Below are 18,233 nucleotides of genomic sequence, written 5' to 3' on the forward strand. Positions count from 1 at the left end.
TGTGGTGAATGTTAGATTGGAAAGCAGACAAAGATGTCACATCAGAAGATCAAACATGACACCACATCTAAAGTGCTGGAACTTCTCCACATGGACTTAATGGGACCTATGCAGGTGGAAAGTCTTGGTGGTAAAAGGTATGCTTATGTTGTGGTGGATGACTTCTCCAGATATACCTGGGTGAATTTTATAAGGGAAAAATCTGATGTGTTTGATGTGTTCAAAGATCTTTGCCAAAGACTTCAAAGGGAAAGAGAGAGTCATGTTATCAGAATCATAAGTGATCATGGGAAAGAATTTGAGAATAATAAATTTGCTGAATTCTGTTCATTTGAAGGGATTGGTCATGAGTTCTCTTCTCTCATTACCCCTCAACAAAATGGTGTGGTGGAAAGGAAAAATAGATCTCTCCAAGAATCTGCTAGAGCTATGATTCATGCTAAGAAGTTGCCTTACCACTTTTGGGCCGAAGCTATGAACACGACCTGCTATGTTCACAACAGAGTAACCTTGAGAAAAGGGACCTCAATCACTTTATATGAAGTATGGAAGGGAAGAAGACCTACTGTAAAATAATTCCATGTGTTTGGTAGTAAATGCTATATCCTGGATGATCGTGAACAAAGAAGGAAAATGGACCCCAAGAGTGATGAAGGAATATTTTTGGGCTACTCAACAAATAGCAGAGCCTTTAGAGTTTTTAATTCCAGAACAAAAGTTATGATGGAATCTATCAATGTTGTTATTGATGATCAACAAACTGATATTACAGACGATGTTGAAACATTTCTGAATGATACCCCAGTTGAACTCCTGGACAAAAGTAGTAAGAGTGAGTCCACTCAAGCTGAACCTGAAGTTGATCAAGTAAATAAGGGACCCTCTATCAGAATTCAGAAGGATCATCCTAAAGATCTCATTATAGGAGACCCAAATAAAGGGGTCACCACTAGATCAAGGGAAGTGATCTCACATGCCTGTTTTGTGTCCAAGATGGAGCCTAAGAATGTTAAAGAAGCCTTAACTGATGAATTTTGGATCAATGCCATGCAGGAAGAGTTAGGCCAATTCAAGAGAAATGAAGTATGGGAATTGGTTCCAAGACCTGAAGGAATAAATGTTATTGGAACAAAGTGGGTTTACAAGAATAAATCTGATGAAAAAGGTGTAGTTACTAAAAATAAATCAAGATTAGTAGCACAAGGATACACTCAAGTTGAAAGAGTTGACTTTGATGAAACATTTGCCCCTGTAGCTCGCCTAGAGTCCATTAGATTGTTGCTAGGAGTGACATGTATAATGAAGTTTAAACTGTTCCAAATGGATGTGAAAAGTTCCTTATTAAATGGCTACTTGAATGAGGAAGTATATGTTGAACAACCTAAGGGATTCACAAACCCAAATCTTCCAAAGCATGTGTATAAGTTGAGGAAAGCTCTCTATGGGTTGAAACAAGCTCCTAGAGCTTGGTATGAGAGACTCACAATGTTTCTCATTGACAATGGATACAGAAAGGGAGGCATTGATAAGACTTTATTTGTCAAAGATGAAGGAGGAAAGCTCATGGTGGCTTAGATATATGTGGATGATATTGTGTTTGGTGGGATGTCAAGTAAGATGGTTCAACATTTTGTTGAGCAAATGTAGTCTAAATTTGAAATGAGCCGGGTGTCGCGGCGCGAAAAATACCCGAGCGTAGGGAACGCTCGAAATATAAATAAAACAGAGTCGCCACCGAACTTTATTTATTCCCAAATAGGGAAAGGGGAAATATCGATAAAACCCACAAAAATAAAAAAGAAATGGTCGTCGCAACCAAATCGGGTTCGGGAGTCGGTTATGCAAGGGGAAGGTATTAGCACCCCTCACATCCATCGTACTCGATGGGACCCATTTAGTTAGTTTCGTGTTAGAGTGTTAGCGTGATATTGTTTGTGATCTTCTATTTATCGGGTGAGGAAAGAAAAATAAAGAAAGGAAAGACTTAGGGGCGTTTTAATATTAATGTGCCTGACAAGATTTCGCAATCCTGCTCCTACGTATCTCCAGGTGCTATGAAGAACTCAAGGCATACGTAGTTCTACCCAAAGAGAACTACTGGGTGGATTTATTTTAAAGAGAGTGATGCTTGGGTCATATTTGAGCGATTAAACCTTTACTTGCTGCTCACTCTTGGAGGCTGAAGTCTTTGTTTGTTTCGCATCAAAATAGATGTTGCATACTCTTTCCTGAAAATGTTTTCGGGGTCGCACGAGGGCGGAAAATAAGTTTGATGAGTTTGAGTTGATTTTAAGCGGAGACAGGCATCCAAGCAGGGAGCTCTACTGCAGTACTCGAATGCCCGAAAAGGAAGAGGCCTAAGCCCAATCACTCTCTTTTCATCCAAAAGTTTCTTATGAAAATGTGTGGCAAATTAGGTCAAAATTCATTAACGGAAGACGATTAATCAGACATAGAGCTCTACAGCAGTGTCCAAATAATTGGGAAAGAGAAGGTCGATACCCAATCAATCTTTTTCTTCTATAAGAGAAATGACCTAATTCTAGTAATTATTGTATTTTAATATGGAAGACGAATGTTTGAACATTGAGCTCTATAGCAGTATCCTAACATTCAAAACAGAGAAAGTCTAAACTTAATCAGTTTCTTCCATTTTTATTGTGAAAAGATTTTGAAAATAGGGGGGAAGACTTGACATTGGATCAAGCGTCTGAAGTTTACTTATGAAAAGAATTTGGATGTGGCGGGGGTGGTGCTCGACTTTGCAATTAATTTGGATTTGATTTGGGAAAAAAGACTCGACGTTGGATCAAGTGTTTGTTTTTGTTCTTTTCTAAAAGGGTTGATTTTAATCTTTTATTAACAGTAAAAATAAATAAAAGCGGTAAACTTATTACACAAATTACGGGAATGGGGTACAGTTTGCTGAATGGGGATACAACACAATAATTAAACAATACAAGTTTAAAAGACAATTATAAAATAAAAGAATCTCGTTGTAAGAAGGCCCAAGAGAAAGCCAAGGGACTCGAAGTAAAATCAGAAGTTTGGATTACATAATTTAGTGTTTATGGTAAGCAATCGTAAGACGATTCATGTAGGAATCACCCTACCTGAGGTTGGTCAACAAAAATATATGCGTGTAAGCAACTTCTGAAGTCAAATTGAATTTTTAACTTCAAAATTGCTACGCATCTGTGAAAAATGATTGGATAAATAATTTTTTTTTACAATTTAAAGAAAATAATCAGTTGAATCAATAAATAATAATAACAATAATATTAAACAAATAATAATAATTATAATAATAAATAATATTGATAAATAATAATAACAAAAATAGTAATTACCAATAATCAATAATAACAATAATAATTATAAATGACAGTAATAAATCAATAATAATAAGTAAGTAATAATAAAATTAACATTAATAATAATTAACAGTAACAATAATATTCAAATAATAAAAATTAACAATAATAATAATAATAGATAATCAATCCTGCTAATAATCATATCAATGATAATAAATATGATAATGATAATGATCAATAATAATAATAAATAATAATAATGATGATAATAAAAGTAAAATATTAATAATAATAATAATAATAGTTTATGGTAATATATATAATAATAAAAACAATAATAATAATAATAAATATAAATCTAAATAAAAATAAGAAGAAAAAAAATAAATAAATAAGAAACCACAAAAAAAACGTAGCAGCAGTGCCTTTTTTCAATACGTTAACTTTTATAACTTACATATATAAAACAAAACAAGGTTGACTAATTTAATAATTAAAAAAAAACATAGAACAAACAACATATATTAAAAATATTTAAAACAAGCAAAAAGTTTACCTCTAAATCAACACAGATACAAATATTAAGAATCACTTGAAATACTAAAATTAAAGACCACAGTACTCTTTCAACAACAATAATAATAATAATAATAATAATAATAATAATAATAATAATAATAAATAAAAACTAAACAAACTAAATTAAAACAAAAAAACAAAAAAAGTAGAAGATAAACAACAAGCAGAGAGAGAGAGAAAAGAAACAGTAACGTACACAACAGAGGAAACAAAAAAATTCTTAATGTCTCAAGCCTCTCTCTCACTAATCTCTCTAAAATCTACTCTTTCAAAGTCAAAAAACAAATATCTCTCAAGCTTGAATAATGAATAATAACAATAGAAAAATAAATAAATAATGAACTAAAAGGTAAAAGGAGAGAGGTATTAACCAAATTTAAATGATGGTGGTGAGTGTGTTGTTAAATTTTTTTAAAGGTCTTATTATGGTGATGATGAAGTTATTTGAAGGTGTTGACAAAGTTGATGGAAGAGGAAGGTAAAAGTTGTATGTGTTTATGATGAAGATGGAGATGATGTTTATGTGTTGTTATTGTGGAGTTGTGAAGCTTTTGTGAGGAGAGTTATACTATGGTGGTTTATGTGTTGTAGTAAGAGATGAATAGAATGTGTTATTGTTGAGTTTGTAGAGATGATATATTGATAAAAAGAAGTGATGATGAGTTTTATGGTGTAGTGTGTTTTTAAAAGTTGTGAGGGTGATGTTTTTCGGCTACTGCAGAGAAAGAAGAAATGGAGATATCTTTTGTCATGATATCTTTGTGTTGTGTGGTATTTGAAAGAAGAATGAGGTGGATATTAATATTGTTTTTATGAAGGTGAAAGTGTGGGGAGGTTTGTGTTGTATGTAACATGAGAGAGTATTACTTTTGTTTTGTAGAGAGAGAGGGGATTAGAAAATATTATGATATTTGTTGTTCTTGTGTACATAAGTGTGGTACATGATAAAGAGGGAAGGAAAAGTGAAAGACAAAGTGCAAATAGATTGTCACGTGGGAGGGGTCTATTTCACTCTCTCTAAATTTACCATATCACATAAGTATGTATACACATATATATGAGTTTTAAATTCAAAATCTAAAAAAACTACCTTTTGGAAATTATTTAGTGTTACAAAAAATTAAAACTAAATAAAATAAATTAAATCAAGTATTTAAAAATAAAAAAAATAAAATCGAAACGAGAAAGTAGAAAATCCTAATTAATTAAAACAAACATTTTGGCTAAAAAAAAAGGATAAAAAGCGAATAAACTCGGGCGCCAAATCTTCCGGAAAAATAAACTCTCCGGATTGAAATGATCAACGCGAAATAAACATCTCGGAAATATGCAGGTTTTGATCAAATTTTGAAATAAAATATGACCGGTTAAAAGACTCAGGCGGGAAAAAATGCGACTGAAAAAGTAGTCGAAAAATTAAAATGAGCACACTAAGTTAAACTACGCGGAACGTAGATTAACAAAACTGACATCTGCGAACTCGATTTTGAAATTTTTTTGCCCGCTAATTCGTAGTACAATGGAGAAACGATTTGACCGGTCTGTCTGTAGATCTGAAAAATTATTTCGAGCGACATTTCAAGATAAATGCAAAACAAAATTCATGTTGTAACAAGTATAAAATGCAAATGTCCGGTGAATGAACTAAATTGCTGATTTAATCATCGTGAACAGATAACCAGATGCAAATGAATTGCTCTTGGACCACTTGCTCTTGATTTTTAAACATAAACAAAACTCTACAAAGATCCAGATGACGACAATACTCTTGATTGTCACCCTCTAAACCTCTGAAACAAAATGCAGCTAAATGAATAATGCACTGAGATTTGAGAAATCAAATCTTTCGACCTCTCAATCAACAGATGAATGAATGAATATCATTAAGATTAGATAAAATGCCAAAACTCCTGGTTTTTCACCTAAATCCTAATGAATGTTTTTAACTGATGAAATACACGATAAAATGGATTGATTTATGCTATGTTAATGTGAGTGAAAAGCTCAGGGTAAAATTTAGGGTATGACAGCTGCCCCTATTTAAACATCTTTAACCGGAGGATATGAAGAACTCTTGTCATCAAATCATCATGGTAAAAGATAGTTTAAATACCAAACAGACCCAAATTTTGCCCTTCTAATGTAGAAGAATGATATGCTTATGATTATGACCGAATGCACTTGGGTTTAAGAAATACTCTTGATTTCTTAATCAACAGACAATAATGTAAATGAATGCAACGAGATTTAAGAAATACTCTTGATTTCCTAATTACCGTGCGATATGCATGTAAATGAAGGTTAATAAGTACTCTTGACTCCTTAAAAATGAATGCGAATGAATTGAGAAATACTATTGATTTCTCAACCGTATGAATGACAAATGATATGGATGCTAAGAAGTACTCTTGACTCCTGAGAGATGAATGAATTAAGAAAAAATCCTGATCTCTTAATCATCATATGGCTGATCGCGACTTTATGAGTCGAAATTTGGGGTACAAACTACAAGTGCACAGTTCTATCGCGTAGTTTTAAAAGATATCGATCCCACAGGGACTTATGAATCGATATACCGTTATCTAAGGTTACTTCGTAAAGCTAAGGTGGATAATGTTTGATTGTTTGGGGAAAAGCTAAAACTAAAAAAATAGAATCTAAATTAAATATCAAATAAACGGATATCGGTATGTAGTTCGTCGTAATTAGGGAATCAATTCTTTGTCGGTTTCTTGGTTTTAAAATAAATCATTTCAGTTGACTTTATTGATTAAAAGTTCTATCTCAAACTCTCGCTCTGTTGAATAAACCATGATTTTATGTTAACGTAGCTGTCACTTATAATTAAGTCAAAAACCATTTTTTGAAAGCAATAAAGTCCGTAGAAACTCTTTTTAAGAAAACACTAACCGTTTAAACACCCTTATCTCAAACTCTCGCTCTGTTGATTTAGGTTATACAATTAAATTCAAATGCTTAACTCTCGTCCTCACATTCAATCTTTAAAAATACTTTTTGGAAAAGATTAGAATTTAATTAACTCTAAAAATTGCTCTCGCCCTGATCTAGAATTAATATCCAATTTACACTGTCCAGTTAAAACCTCAAACTTTCGCTCTATTGATTTTAACCTCTTTATGTCCTTTACTCTCGTATAAAAACTTTGTTATTAAACCTGTAAACTGAGACCGTAAAAAGAGTGATTTTAATTTCAAATTTAATTAAACCGACTTAGTTTTGATCCCTTATTCCGCTTACTCTACATACCGATATCTAGGCGAATTAGCCAGACATGCTAAACAAACTTAAATAATTATCATGCATAAACAGACTCATCTCAAGCAAATAATATAAATAAATAATAAAACAAAGCATTAAACAATAATGAACCTGAATAATTTAAACAGTAGTCTTGAACACTCCACCACAAGCCGGTAGGATTTGTTCTTGAATTCTTCAACTAACCAACAAATTAAAACGAAGGAATAAAAAACTAGATTCTAACGTAAGGTTAGATCCGGTGAAAAAGTTACACAATAGTTTCCGGTGTGGAAACTATTATGTGAAAATTAATTAAGTGCTAGAGAGGAAAATAGAGTTGCAAGAGAAAACAATAAAAATTTGCCAAAGCGGTATGTAAAAGGTATGCTTAAACTGCTGAAGAAAAGAAAATTGGAAAATGCCGAAATCTGGAAAAAGCGTGGAAACGTGGAAGTGTGGAACCTCTGCAGGGTTTGCAAAGTTGCTATTTATAATGATGCTTTCCGTAACGGTTTTCAAAGCAGTCCGCGTCAAGGAGTCTTCACGTAACGGATGCATCGCCGTGGAAATAGGATTCAGCGTGTAAACGTGGACTCTCAACGTCTCTGAAGGCAGAAATGTAGGGGGATGGTGTGACGTCCGTCACACCATGTGTGACGCTCGTCACATAAGTGTATGCAGCGTGACGTTCGTCACAGCATCCGTGGCGGTCGTCACAGGCACGACGCCTGTGTCTTCTTTGGGCTGGGCTTGGCTTTTGCTATTTGGGCCTTTTCATTCCTTTTTTTGCACCTCCTTTTCTTCCTTTTTTACTTGTGCTTCAAATAAGATACCTGAGACAAATAGAAAGGAAATATCGCGTAATATCTAATAAAATGCAATAAATTGAAATAAATAATAATATAATTTAATTGAATTAAGTCCTAAAATATGATATAATTTCATGTTATCAAACTCCCCCATACTTAGATCTTTGCTTGTCCTCAAGCAAAATTCAGTATAGAACCCGTTAAAGGTTTTAGCCAGATGAAATTTCAAAACACACGTCAATTCGTATTAGGTTGCATGTAAACTTTGTTTAGAGGTAACTTGAGTTAAATCTCGACATCAACAACCACCGTCACAACCTAGATAACCCTGCCTTATGCAAATCAGTTCAAGTACACTATGATAGCTATCCTAGTTCCTTTACTCTTATTTCACCCGTTTTCATTCTAGCGAAATCACATTAAGCCCTTTATCTTTTCGCGCACATGGTGGAGTAACCGGTTAGTGATTCTGATTCCCTTTTTAGCTTGAAGTTCTGGTACATAAGTCGGATAGCTTCGTTATTCAGTCCATTGCAAATTGCGGGGGATCGGACCGTAGTCTGCCCTACCAAGTTCAGTACCAGATACCTGCTGAACCAACTCATAATGGATCTTTCATCTTATGCTTTTGTATGATCTGCAACCTTTAGATTAAATGATCTGGTAAGGATCACCTAACTTACTTAGTGCATTTCCTGATATATTTATATTTTTTATGTTACTTTGGGAATCATTCACTTATATTCATCGGCCCTCCACGTAGTTTGCTATTAAGATGGTGCTGACTTCTTGTATAAACTACTCGGGGTTACTATAAAACTAAAAGTTCAAGGGATTGGTATAATAGGTACTTATCCTGATCTAACGTGTTGAGGTTTGTTTGGAGTGTTTGGCGGTAGTAGTTTTTGTCTTAATTCGTCTCAAGTTCGATAAAATGAGCAACCTTTATACTTATTGGGTGTTGAATTTTTGTTGTGGCTCGTGAAAATTTGAGGGAATAGATAATAGAAATTGTTCACACTCGGGACTTAACTTAAAATAGATCTATATTATAATAATTTTTTTTTATAGGGAAATAACAATGAAAAGAAAAGTACATACTTGAAAAAGAAATGGAAGTTGAAAAAAAAAGGAAGTAGAAAGAACAAGTTTCCCCCCCATACTTAAATCAAACATTGTCCCCAATGTTTTAAGGAAATGAAATACAATAGGGAAAGGGAAAAGAAACTACAACTAAGGCTGCCTTCCGCCTCTTGTTCTTGGGCCTGGTGATCTCTGACGTAAGTCTAAGTTGTCGAACCTGCTAAACAACTCAGTGAACCGCTGATCGGTTATGTTATTCCTCTCTGCCTGCTGTTGTTGCATTTGGCGCATTAGTTGCATCATTTCGAGATTATGTGCTTTCATACCATCAATAGCATCCATGATGTCGTCGTTGGTTGCAGGCCTTCGTCGTCGACGACGTGAGGGTGGGCCAGATTGTTGTGCAGGAGTAGGATCACCTTGTTCCATGTCTTCAAACTCGTCTTCGGGCGGGTTTGTATGCGAAGGCTCGGTAGCTTCGGGAGCATTCAGATCATAGAGGTGGCGGTTGGGATTGGTGACATCGGTTAGGGAAATGTTGGGGAGAACAACGCTTGGAATAGCCTGGTTGTTCACCATAAGATAATATCCTCCCCCTACTCTGTTCTTAATCAGGCGGCTGGATCGACAGTAGGCTATATCCATAAATAGGGGAGATAAAGCTTCTAAAGTTTGGAGGCGGTCCCCTAGGTTTAAGCCTAGTGCTATGGTGGTTATTAATCCACCAATGACAAAGGGTTGACGGCCTCTAGCACATAAGGTGCGGATATGATGAAATAGAAGAGAGGCAGCGTTTACCTTAGCCTGCGGTTCGAAGACGCACTCGAGGAAGAAAAGTTCCTTTGCGTTGACCTTGCTGTTGTTTGGTCTACCAAAAACTGTGTTCTGTAAGATGCGGATAAAATATCGGATGGTTGGATTATGTATGTGGGAAAGAAGGAGTTCTTCCCAGTTGTAGGCATCTAGACTGGATATTTTCTTAAAAAGGGTGAAAACGGCAACTGTGTTCCAGTTTAGGTCGGGAGGGATTCTGGGGTAGACTTGGCCTTCTGTGGAGAATTGTAGCATGGTACTCAACTGGTTTTGGGTTAAGGAGTACTCGGTGTTGAACATACGGAAGGTTGCGATACCGGTTAAGAATTCGTCTTCACCGGCGGGAGTGGTGTATGCGTATGAACTTAAGAATTCTAAGGTTAGAGAGGGGTAAGTGGGTTGATTATGCATGCACAGAAAGGTTAAGTCGGCTTGACGGAGCATCCATTCGATGCCTTGGAGTAATCCTAATTGTTGTAAACAAGTAAAATCAGGATACCTGGTGGAGACGACGCCTCGCTGTTGGAAACGCTCGTATTGCTCCCTTTGATAATTTTCATCTTCGGTTCGGAAGATGATATTTCCGAAATTCTGGTTACCCGCCATACTGATGGATGAACTGAAAGAGGTAAATTGGAAAGAAAAGAAAAGTGTTTGATAGAAGAAAGTGGTTTGTGGTGAATGAAGAAAGGTTTGGTGGGTATTTATAGGAAAAATTTTGGAAGTTGGAAAAATAGGTGGTTGAAAAGTGAATAATTGTGGGTAAATGTGAATAAATGGGGAAGGTAAAAAGTTGAAGGGGTGTAACGTTCGTCTCCAACGGCTCCTTAACGTTCACCTAGTCTGAAGGGCGTTACGCTCGTTACAGGTGCATGACGGGCGTCACAGGTACTTAGCGTGACGTCCGTGACAGAATGTGTGACGCTCGTCACACTGTCTGTTTGGCTAATGTTCAGCTAGCGTCCTTCAGGTAAGTTATTATATATTATTATTTTTTGTTTGTTATGCTACTCATTGATTTATTCTGCAATTTAATTTCTCCTGCATGCTTATTCTACTTTGTATAATAATAAGTCATAGGTAGCAACAGTAGAGAACATAATAGCTATTGCATAATAAAATTAAATAAATAGCTTCAATAAAATGATCATAATGTAATATTGGAAAAAAACAAAAAATGCGAAAGGGAAACAAATGCGAACATGAATTCAAATAACATTAATGAATAATCTAACTTAAAACTAAATAACTAAGAAAATAATTTCTATCCATCTGCACGATCTCTGGCCGGAGGAGCAAAAGAGTTAACATGGTATAGCAACTTGTGAAACTGATTTGTCATACTGCTCATGTATTCTAGAACTTCGTGTCTCATTTTAGTAAACTCTTCTCTGAGGGCGCCTTGTTCTGACATCAAAGCTTCAATGGCGGTGTTATAATCAGTTCCGGGCATATGATGTCGGAGGTCGGATATTGCTGATTCTTCGGTTTGAACAGGCTGAGGAGGAGGGTCAATATCATAATAGCCAGATGGTGTCTGAGGGTCAGATTCAGCATAAGGGATCTGGTCATCACAAATCTCATAGTCCTGGATGGATTCAGTGGATCTAGCAGGAGAGGGTGTCGCGTTCAGATTGTAGAGCCAGTTACTGCGGTTATGAACATTAGTCCTGGGATTGGGTAAGGTGAATAGGCAAAGAACTTGGTCATTAATTATAAGCTCGAACTCGTCAGACCCTTGGTTTGCTATAAACATGGCATTGAAGAGGAAGGGTATACTCATAGTAGTAATGCCACAGAAGGGGCTTAAGTCAAGCATAGGCTGACGTAATCCAATAGCATTACCAATCATGGTTATCAAACCGCCTACTCTAATAGGTGCTCGCTCATCTTGGATAAGGTGGTCTAAATTTGCTAGCATAAAGGTGACACCGTTTACTGGACGGTTCTGGGAAGCACAAAATATGATGAAGAATTCATCACGTGAAACTGAAGTACTGTATGGCTTCTGTCCAAATAAGGTGTGGGTCAGGATCCTATGGAAGTAGCGGAAGGCCGGGTTATGTATGTTTCCAGAGAGAAACTCATGTTCCTCGGGATCGTCATTTCCAGTCAAGCTACCCCAAAAGTGTTCGAGTTCTCTATATTCAAAAAGTTCTTCCTGGCTCACTGTGAATGTATCAAGGGAGGTAGGGAAACCCAAAAGGTTGGTAAAGTCTCTAATATTAAATTGGTACTCCATGTTGAACATTCTGAACTGGATAAAACCTCTGCTAATTCCTTTCCCATGGCTGGGTAGATAGATTAGGGAGCTAAGGAATTCTAGTGTTAGTCTCCGGTAGGTGACGAAATGTCGTAGGATAGGAGATGTTTCCCACCCTATCTGATTCAGCAAATACAAGACACTTTCTCTTAGTCCAAGGGCAGTCATAGCCCAGTCATCAGCATATAAACTAGGTAGCATCTCTCTCGTGGCTAGTTCTTCAAATTTTAGTTTGTGAGCCATTCCTCTGAATTTGATACCCATACGGTCAATTTGTCCCATCTGGTTAGTGTTAGCTAGAGAAAAGAAAACATGAGTTTTAGTCAGGATTTGGCCAAATGCCGAAAGAAAAGAAAAGTTTTTAATAAATTAATATAAATTAAGAATGAATACTGAACAGAAATTAAAAGAATGATTAAGGAAAAAAATAGAAAAATAATAATAGAATAAGGAAATAATAAAATATTTGTGGGTTGTCTCCCACTAAGCGCTTTGTTTAATGTCGCAAGCTCGACATAAAAACAATCAATTACAATCTATAATTTCTGGAGGTATTTCATCTAAGTGTAGGATTTGCGAATCTTCGTTGGTTTCCGCACAGTGATAGTGTTTTAGACGTTGCCCGTTTACGGTGAACGGTTCTGTGGATTTTCCTTTAATTTCTACCGCTCCACTGGGAAAGATGTTAGTGATATGAAAAGGACCTGACCATCTGGATCGTAGTTTTCCCGGAAATAACTTTAGCCTAGAGTTAAATAAAAGGACTGTATCGCCTTGCTTGAAGATTTTCCTTGATATGCGCTTGTCATGCCATTGTTTTGTTCTTTCTTTGTAGATTCTGGCATTTTCATAGGCGTCTCTTCTGAGTTCCTCTAATTCGTTTATGTCAAGGATTCTCTTTTCGCCAGCGGCCTTATAGTTTAGGTTCAGATTTCTAATAGCCCAATAGGCTTTATGTTCTAATTCTACCGGGAGGTGGCAGGATTTTCCATAAATGAGCTTAAATGGGGTCGTCCCTATGGGGGTTTTATAAGCAGTTCGATACGCCCATAAAGCTTCTGGTAGTTTTAATGACCAATCTTTCCTTGAGGTGGCGACTGTTTTTCTAATATTTGTTTAATCTCTCTGTTGGACACTTCCACTTGCCCACTGGTTTGCGGGTGGTAAGGTGTCGCTACTCTATGCCTTATGCCATACTTAAACAGTAGTTTTTCGAGTACCTTGGATATGAAATGTGATCCACCATCACTGACTACTATTCTTGGGATGCCAAATCTCGGAAATATTATATTCTTAAAGAGTCTAGTTACTACTCGGGTGTCATTTGTTGGGGAAGCTATAGCTTCGATCCATTTTGAAACGTAGTCTACTGCCACGAGTATGTATTTGTTACCGAAAGAGGATGGAAAAGGTCCCATGAAGTCTATTCCCCACACGTCGAAAATCTCTACTTCCAAAATACCTTTTTGTGGCATCTCGTCACGTCTAGATATGTTTCCTGTGCGTTGACATCTGTCACATTCCTTAATAGCCGCATGTACGTCCTTCCATATACTTGGCCAATAAAAACCGGATTGTAGGATTTTAGAGCAGGTCTTGGATGTACTTGCGTGTCCACCATAAGGAGCGGAGTGGCAGTGTTGGATTATATTTTCTACCTCTTCTTCGGGTATACATCAACGGAAAATACCATCGGGGCCTCTTTTGAAAAGTAAGGGATCATCCCAGTAATAGTGTTTTATGTCATAGAAGAATCGTTTCTTCTGCTGGTAGGATAAAGTAGGTGGAACTATTCCGGCAGCTAAATAGTTGACGAGATCAGCGTACCATGGCGTAACAGATATAGCTAAGGTGGTTTCTACTCGCTTGTCAGAGTTATTCTCTTCCAAAGTAGCTATAAGTTTATCGTACGAGAAATCATCATTAATTGATGTTCTTTCCGGTTCAAGGTTCTCAAGTCTAGAGAGGTGGTCAGCTACTACGTTTTCAGTTCCTTTCTTGTCTTTGATTTCCAAATCGAACTCTTGTAGCAACAAGATCCATCTTAGGAGTCTAGGTTTAGCATCCTTTTTTGTTAAGAGGTATTTGATAGCAGCGTGGTCAGTGTAAACTATTATTTTGGCTCCGACTAAGTAAGAACGAAATTTATCTTGCGCAAACACAACTGCTAGGAGTTCTTTCTCGGTTGTGGTGTAATTCATCTGTGCTTCATCTAGAGTTCTACTTGCGTAATATATGACATGAAGCTTTTTATCCTTTCGTTGTCCTAAAACAGCACCTACAGCGTAATCGCTGGCATCGCACATTATTTCGAATGGTTCATTCCAGTCGGGTGTCTGCATTATGGGTGCGGAGATCAATGCTTGCTTAAGCGTTTGAAATGCTTCTAAACAGTTATTGTCGAATATGAATTCGGCATCTTTCATCAATAGTCCGGTTAAAGGTTTAGTTATTTTAGAGAAGTCTTTGATGAATCGTCGGTAAAAATCGGCGTGTCCTAAGAAGCTTCGTACTTCTCTCACGGTTTTAGGGGGTTGAAGGTTTTCGATTACCTCTATTTTGGCTTTGTCTACTTCAATTCCTCTATTTGATATAATGTGTCCTAAAACAATTCCTTCTTGTACCATAAAGTGGCATTTCTCCTAGTTAAGTACTAAGTTTACTTTTACACATCGCTCAAGAACTCTTTCTAGGTTCTCAAGGCATTCTTCAAAGCTTTGTCCGCATACGGAAAAGTCATCCATAAATACTTCCATGATGTTTTCGAGAAAATCGGCGAAAATTGCCATCATGCATCTTTGAAAAGTTGCAGGAGCATTACACAAGCCAAACGGCATTCGTCTATAAGCGAAGGTACCAAAAGGGCACGTGAATGTTGTCTTTTCTTGGTCATCAGGGTGAATTGGTATTTGAAAGAAGCCTGAATAACCGTCTAGATAACAGAAATGTGAATGTTTTGCCAATCGCTCTAGCATCTGGTCAATGAATGGTAAAGGGAAGTGATCTTTTCGGGTTGCTTTGTTTAGTTTCCTATAGTCAATGCACATTCTCCATCCCGATTCGATTCGTTTGGTTATAGTTTCTCCTTTTTCATTTTCAATGACTGTTATACCACCTTTCTTTGGTACTACGTGTACAGGACTAACCCATTTGCTATCAGATATAGGATATATAATACCTGCCTCTAATAACTTGGTTATTTCCTTCTTCACTACCTCACTCAGGATCGGATTTAGTCTCCTCTGGTGTTCTCTAGAAGTTTTACAGTCTTCTTCTAGCATGATGCGGTGCATACAAATAGAAGGACTTATTCCTTTAAGATCGGTGATGTTGTAACCTAGTGCGGTTGGATATTTTCTTAAGATATGCAGGAGTTTTTCTGTTTCGAGTCTTCCTAGGTCAGCATTAACTATCACAGGTCGTTCAAGTTCTAAGTCTAGGAATTCATATCTCAGATTCTTGGGGAGTGTTTTCAGATCTAGGGTTGGTTTCTTAAGGCATTGCGTAGGGTCCGGTGTTATTGCTAAACATTGGTTAAGTTTGTCTTCTACAGGACAGTCGGATGATTTGTCCTTTTCTAACTCTGTTTCTCTTATGCATTCATCGATGATATCCATGAAGTAACATGTATCTTCTATTGCAGGTGCTTTCAAAAACTGGGAAAGAATGAACTCAATTTTCTCTTCTCCTACTTCGAAGGTGAGTCGTCCTCGTTTTACGTCTATGATTGCACCGGCAGTTGCTAAGAACGGTCTTCCCAGTATAATGGGTGTAATATCATCTTGTCTAATGTCCATAATTGTAAAATCAGTTGGGATGTAGAATTGACCTATGCGTACGGGAACGTTTTCAAGAATTCCTACAGGGTATCTAACAGAACGATCTGCTAGTTGCACAGACATTTTGGTTGGTCTTAATTCTCCCATTTCCAGTCTCTTGCATATGGATAAAGGCATAACACTAATTCCGGCTCCTAAATCGCATAAGGCTTTGTCGATGACAAATTTTCCTATGTGACAGGGTATAGAGAAACTGCCCGGATCCTTGAGTTTAGGAGGCATGTTCTGGATTATAGCGCTACATTCGGCAGGGAGTGTAACGGTTTCGCTATCTTCAAGTTTCCTTTTATTAGAAAGAATTTCTTTTAAGAACTTGGCGTATGAGGGCATTTGCGTAATAGCTTCTGTAAACGGGATTGTAACGTTTAATTGTTTAAGGAGGTCAACAAATTTTTTAAATTGGCCCGCATCTTTGGTTTTAACAAGCCTTTGAGGGTAAGGGATAGGTGGTTTATAAGGTGGTGGAGGTACATAAGGTTCCTTCTTTTCTATGGTTTCCTTATTACTCTCTTCCTTTTCCTTAGGTCTATTTTCTTCCTCAGTTGACTTTTTAGGGTTTTGGTTTCCTATCCTTGGATCAGATGGTCCTTCCACTTCCGTTCCACTTCTTAATATGATTGCATGAGCGTGGCTTCTCGGGTTAGGTTGGGGCTGTCCAGGAAATGTACCAGTTGGGGCAGCAGTAGGCGTTTGTTGTTGAGCTACTTGTGATATTTGTGTTTCCAGCATTTTGTTATGGGTAGCCAGGGCATCTACTTTACTTGCTAGTTATTTAATTTGTTCACCAGTGTGTACATTCTGGTTTAAGAAATCTTTATTGGTTTGTTGTTGAGAAGCTATAAAGTTTTCCATCATGATCTCCAAGTTGGATTTCCTAGGGGCATTATTGTTATGTGTAGATGGGTTCGGCTTCTGATATCCCGGAGGTATAGCTGGGGCTTGATTTGGAGACTGTCCAGGTGCGTACAAAGCATTATTACTCTTATATGAAAAGTTTGGATGGTTCTTCCAATTTGAGTTATATGTATGCGAGTAGGGGCTTCCTTGAGCATAGTTTACTTGTTCTGCTTGGATTCCTGTTAAGAGTTGACAATCTGTAGGAGTGTGACCTTGGATTCCACAGACTTCGCAATTCTGAGTTATAGCAACCACGGCGGTTGGAGGTGATACATTTAAACTTTCAATTTTCTGGACCAGAGCATCCACTTTTGCATTAACATGATCAAGGTTACTTATCTTGTACATGCCGGTTTTCGTTTGAGGTTTTTCCACCATTGTTCGTTCGGTTCCCCACTGATAGTGGTTTTGGGCCATGCTTTCGATAAGCTGGTAAGCATCAGCATAAGGTTTGTTCATTAGTGCACCACCTGCAGCGGCGTCTATTGTTAACCTTGTGTTGTACAAGAGACCATTATAGAATGTGTGAATTACTAACTAGTCTTCTAAACCATGGTGTGGACAAAGTCTCATCATGTCTTTGTATCTTTCCCATGCTTCAAAAAGAGACTCGTTATCTTTCTATTTAAATCCATTTATCTGGGCTCTTAACATAGCTGTTTTGCTTGGCGGAAAATATCGGGCAAGAAAAACTTTCTTCAACTCGTTCCATGTGGTGACAGAGTTGGAAGGGAGAGACTGAAGCCATCTTCTAGCGCTATCTCTTAATGAGAAAGGAAAAAGACGAAGTCGAATTGCCTCTGAAGTGACACCATTAGCTTTAACAGTATCAGCGTATTGGACAAATACGGATAAATGAAGGTTTGGATCCTCGGTAGGATTTCCAGAGAATTGGTTCTGTTGCACTGCCTGCAACAATGAAGGTTTGAGTTCGAAGTTGTTTGCTTCGATTGCGGGCGGAGCAATACTTGAATGCGGCTCATCTTGTGATGGAGCGGCGTAATCTCTAAGAGCACGAGCCGGTTCTGCCATCTCGGGTATCGAAGGGAAAATGTTTTTGAAATCAGGAAGTTCGACAGGAGGGAGATTGTTTGCAGCACGATATTCCCGAATTCGTCGTAAGACTCGGAGATATAGTTCGATATCGTTGATTCGTAAATAGAGCGGTTCGCCTTGTGAGCGAATGCGTGGCATACAAATCGACGATAGAAAGAAAAGAAAAGAAACCTTAGTCTCTACAGCGTAACGGAAGAGTTACGATATCGACTAAACAAAAATCCCCGGCAACGGCGCCAAAAACTTGATCGCGACTTTATGAGTCGAAATTTGGGGTACAAACTGCAAGTGCACAGTTCTATCGCGTAGTTTTAAA

The 18,233-nt window shown here is 37.2% G+C and overlaps 1 non-coding gene across 1 annotated transcript; it reads left to right on the forward strand.

Annotated features, from left to right (window-relative positions):
• Positions 1–17,408: 17,408 nt before the first annotated feature.
• LOC127077927 (small nucleolar RNA R71) lies at positions 17,409–17,515 on the forward strand. Its single transcript, XR_007787686.1, has one exon. It is a non-coding gene; the product is annotated as a small nucleolar RNA R71 (small nucleolar RNA).
• Positions 17,516–18,233: the final 718 nt, after the last annotated feature.

The sequence above is a fragment of the Lathyrus oleraceus genome, chromosome 4 (genome assembly GCF_024323335.1).
Source record: "Lathyrus oleraceus cultivar Zhongwan6 chromosome 4, CAAS_Psat_ZW6_1.0, whole genome shotgun sequence".
NCBI classification, from domain to species: domain Eukaryota; kingdom Viridiplantae; phylum Streptophyta; class Magnoliopsida; order Fabales; family Fabaceae; genus Lathyrus; species Lathyrus oleraceus.